Here is a 5,286-nt window from a genome sequence, read left to right as displayed (position 1 = left end):
GCTTTCTGACATTGAATTGTAATCCAGATTTTTTTTAACTCTGTGGGAGAGAGGGCTGTTTCTGATTCTTTCTTTTGAGGTGAGGTTTTCCTTCTAGTCATTTTGCTCAGTGCAGAGTGGCCAAAAACAAGTTGTATTGGGAAAAGGAGAAAAAGAGAGGAGAGAAATAAGTAAAGAAAATAGAAGAAGAGAAAAGAAAAAAGGAAGGAAAAAAGAAAAAAGAAGGAAAAAAGAAAAAAAGAGAAAAGAGAAAGAAAAAGAAAGAAAGGAAAAAAAAAAGGTGGAGGAAGCAAACAGAAATCAAAAAGAAAAAGAAAAAAAACCACGGGGAGTATCTTCTGATTCTGTATACTTTAAGTCCCTTGACTTCCCTGGAACTGGTCCGTCCAGGTGGTCTTCTGGGGGAGGGGCCTGCTGTGCTGATTTCAGGTGTTAGTACTGGGGGGGCTGCTCTGCCCCTGCCTGGTGCAGGGCTCAGTGGGGGTTGTTTACCCCCTGAGGCCCCAGGAGGAACAGCGGCAGTGGCGGAGCCAGCTCTGCAGCCCTGGAGTCAGCTCCCGCAGTAACTCCGGAGCTCTCTGTCTGCAGGGCCTGGAGGCTCCGGGGTGGGGCCGCTGATCTGCTCAGCCCCCGACAGGAGCATCCTTGCTGTCCTGGGCCCTCCCGGCCTCTGCCTGTCCCGGGGGGAGGCCGGGTCCTGGGCTGTGTCCCGGCGCCCTGTGCTCCGAGGCCTGCGCTGTTGGATTCGCGCTCCCGCCCCGCAGCCCCCTCCGCGGAGCTGCCGCCCGAGCCCCTCCGAGATGCTCCGGGTCCCGCCGTGCGCGCTGCAGCCCTTAGGGAGCTCGGCGCACTCCCCCGGGGCGCAGGTGTCTGTTAGTGTCCCAGGGAGCCCGAGGGCATCCCCGCCCTCTTGGGTCCTGCTCCAACTCCCTGCGGGCGCCTTTCTGCCCAGGAAGGTTGGTGCAGCTCCTGCTTCTCCGGGACGGGGCTCTCCTGTCCTGGGGACACTCGCCCTGGCCTCAGTCCGGCTCCTCGCGGGGCCCCTCCCCCTTGGAGGCCTTTTGTTCCTTTATTTCTTTTTTTCCCCGTCTTCCTACCGTCTTCCTACCTTGATAGAAGCAGGAACTCTTCTCCCTGTAGCATTCCTGCTGGTCTCTCTTTAAATCTCAGGCCGAATTCGTAGATTTTCAGGATGATTTGAAGGTTATCTAGGTAATTTGGTGGGGACAGGTGATTTGGGGACCCTACTCTTCCGCCATCTTGCCCCTCCTCCCTTATGAATTGAGAACTTAGGTCCACACAGAAACCTGCACATGAATTGAGAACTTAGGTCTATGGTAGCTCAATTTATCATTGCCAAAACTTGGAAGCAACTGAGATATTTTCAGCAGGTAAATGAATAAACTGTAGTATGGTCATACAATGGTATGTTATTCAGCACTAAAAAGAAATGAACTATCAACCCATGAGAAGGCAGAGGAACCTCAAGTGCATATTAGTAAGTGAAAGAAGCCAGTCTGAAAGGCTTCAAATTGTATGATCCCAACCATCTGACATTCTGGGAAAAGCAAAACTATGGAGATGGCAAAAAGACTCATGGTTGCTGGGGTCTGGGGGGAGGGATGATTAGAGCACAGAGGATTTTTAGGGCAGTGAAAATACTCTGTGTGATATTATATGATGGGTACGTGTCATTATTCATTTGTGCCACCCCACAGAATGTACAGTGCCAAGAGAGACCCCTTGTATAGACTATGGAACTTGGGTGATAAAGGTTTGTCAGTGAAGGTTCATCGTTTGTAGCAAATGCACCACTCTGGTGCAGACTGCTGATAATAGGGGAGGATGAGCACATGTGGGAGAATGGGGGATATAGGAGAAATCTGTACTTCACACTAATGAGTTTGCTATGAACCTAAAATTGGTATAAAAAATAAGGTTTGTCATGAAAGACGCCTAACTCTGGGAAATGAACAAGGAGTAGTGGAAGGGGAGGTTGGTGGGGGTTGGGGTGACTGGGTAATGGGCACTGAGGGGGGCACTTGCCAGGATGAGCACTGGGTGTTATGCTATATGTTGGCAAATTGAACTCCAATAAAAATTTTTAAAAAATAAGGTTTGTGAATTAAAAGCAATAAAACAAAAAAAATCAAGTTGAGTCATGTCTTAAAAGGGCATTAAATTCTAAAACCAGCTCAGAATGTGAAGTCCTAATTAGCCAAAATTACTTTTGGAAGTTTTCTTAAATCATCCATAGGGCACAGTATGTTATGTATCCTGGCCTCCTTGGATACTGACATCCCCTCTCTCAGTACACCCATCACAGATGTACTTGCCCTCTGGTTGGGAGGAATCAGTGATTGGCCTGCATTTAGAGGCAATTATTTTGTATAATAAATACATGTCTTTCAATTCTAAGATCACCATAAATGGCTGAAACCCACACTACGATAAATGAAGTCAGGATTGGGTACGTACCAGTACCTTCTAGTACATGGACATGGATTATCCCACATGATCAAAAAAAATTTAAGATTTTATTTATTTATTTGACAGAGAAAGTGAGAGAGAGAGCATGAGCAGTGGGAGTGGCAGGAGAGGGAGAAGCAGGCTCCATTGGGAAGCCTGAATTCAGGCTCCATCCCAGGGGCTCCATCCCAGGACCCCGGGATCATGACCTGAGCCAAAGGCAGATGCTCAACCACTGAGCCACCCAAGCATCCCCCACAGCATGATCTAAATTAATGTGTATTCCCCCCCCCCACACTTTTGGTAACTGCTATAGCTAAGTTCCTGTAAGTTAGATGCATGTGTCAGGTGAGTCCTCAGAATGAGGTTGTAGTCAAGTCACTTGGCATGATAAAATAGAGGAATTTGGGGCTGGGGAAGGACCAGATGGAAGGATAGAGAGAGGAGGGCAAAGGTAGAAAGAAAGAAGAGTGGCCGATTTGGCAAAATGAGCTGTTTTTTTTCACACATCCAAGTTGGTGCTGTGTAGAACAAAGCTAGCCAGCTAGCCCTGAATCGGGGGCTCAGAGAACAGGATGATCATAAAGATGTTTTTCCCTGGGGCATTTGCAGACATCTTTGGGAGGGATTTGAATGCCTACAAGACATAGAATCAGGGATGTGGAGCCAATGTTAATTAGATCTCAGAGCACAGGGCAGCCCCAGATGACATCTGGTCTACTCACCGTGATATTCATGGCTTATGGTACGTATTGCTTTTGGTGTTTGACTCAATGGTGGCCACACAGTGAAGGTGGTCAGGAGAATGGATGGAACCTAGAGGACCTCCTAGTACTTCCACATCCTATGGTGAAATTTAGTGGAAGACCCTAGGGACTTGGGTTACCCAGGGGTGAGGTCAAGAACCTTCCTCCAAGCTGGCTGAGAGTGCAGGGACTGCAGCAGGGAAGGGAAAGTGGGAATCACAGGCAGCAGCTATGGCTTCATGGTCAGTTGCTGGAATGAGGATAAGGTTGTATTTGCATGTCTTTCCTTGGTTAGGTCACATAAATATTTGTATAGATTTACTCTTCTTTACTTTTGTCTTTTAAAAAAGATTTTGTTTATTTACTCATGAGAGACACACACACAGAGGCAGAGACACAGGCAGGGAGAGAAGTAGGCTCGATCCCAGGACCCTGGGATCGCGATCTGAGCCAAAGGCAGACACTCAACCACTGAGCCATTCAGGGGCCCTAACTTTTCTTTCCTCTTACTTTCTCCAATTGATGTGATTGGGATGATTCATGAGCTTTTGAGATGCTAACTCGTAAACTTTACAATTTCATTATAAGTTCTGTATGTTGAGATGGGACCATAACAAGCAGAAGGGACATGGTCATCACTCAGGAGTTTGAGTTTGGAAATGAGGTCACCAATCAAGTGTGTTGGTCAGTCAAAGGGGTGGACTGTGCTGGGCAACCTGTCTTGGCTGCCCAGCATTGTCCTTCCTTACACAGGTGGAGGACTCAGATTCTGTATGATACTTGCTTACTTTGATCATGGGCAGGTTACAGGCCTATGACATATGCTTGGCCAGGCAGATGCTTCTGCCTTGAGTCTTGGATTTGGAGCCAGTCACAAAAAGAAGAGAGGGCATCTCATGATTCACCATGGTGGCTTTAATGACTTGGCATGTGATGCCTGGGGCAGAGCTCACAGCAGTGCCAGGTTGGTGTCCAGCGCGCAGCAGTGCCAGCCAAGACCAACAAGTGTCTCCCTGTGGTATGATCTTGAAGGCAGTTCTGCCCATGGTTCTTGCCCATTGATCTGATCTTCATTCTCTGATAGATGTGGTGAGCTACTCTGGGGTTTTCTATCAAGTCCCTTTTCTACTTATTTAAGTTAAAGTCAGTTTATCATTTCCAAAAAGGAATCCTGAGCAATGTAGTCTATTTGCCAGTGTGTCCTTCAGGTAGCTTGTTGGTCCCTCTGGGCTCCCCCCAGGTCCTACTCCTTCCTCGGCAGTGGGAGCCAGCATGTGGACCAACCCTGGAGAGGCTTGGTCTGTATGGGGGTGGGCCAGCTAGCCATGAAGGGGACTGTTCAGTTTTGACTGTTCGCCTCCACCACCACCCCCAGGAGCATTTCTACATGCCCCCTCGTCTCTCCCCACCTCTGCCCATGGACCTATTCTTAGACAGCCTTGGCTCTCTGAAGCTCCCAATACCTTTCACCCCTCCATCTGGTCTCCCTGACCTGAATCCTCCTTCAGCTCTGAGCCCAGAGAAACCTCCTACACATTTGGGTGACAACAGGTAATTTCACTGGCTGGGAAGAAATCCAAAGGGAGGAGATAGAGATGTAGGAGAAAGAAACTAATCTACGTGCCAATATTTCCATGAAGGAGGGTGAAGGACACGAGGAGGATTTATTTGCCAACAGTGGGACCTGCCTTAGTCCCAGAGAGCAGAGCAAGAAGGAGGGCACAGGCTATTGTTCACAAGTGGTGGCAGTAGGGAACTGTGTCCTTCCCCTGCTGTGACCTGCTTCCCCTTTCTACCTCAGAATAAAGCCTCAGCTCTTGGGCATTGTATGATAGGGCCCTTCCCAATGACACCCTTGCCACTCAACAGCCTGTGATCTGGTCCAGCCCGGCTGGCTCGCTCCTCTTTCCTCATGCCCACATGCACATGGCCATTCCCACATTCGTGATTCTATTCTGTTTTATCTATTCAGAATGCCTTACACATATTCTTTAGCCTGGGTTTCCTCCAAAGCTGGCCAGAAGACAAGGATTTGGGTAGAAGTCATTTAGTCAGTAATAGATCTGGAGAA

This window comes from Nyctereutes procyonoides, unplaced genomic scaffold (assembly GCF_905146905.1).
Source record: "Nyctereutes procyonoides isolate TBG_1078 unplaced genomic scaffold, NYPRO_anot_genome, whole genome shotgun sequence".
NCBI lineage: Eukaryota > Metazoa > Chordata > Mammalia > Carnivora > Canidae > Nyctereutes > Nyctereutes procyonoides.
This window is presented reverse-complemented; position numbering follows the sequence as displayed.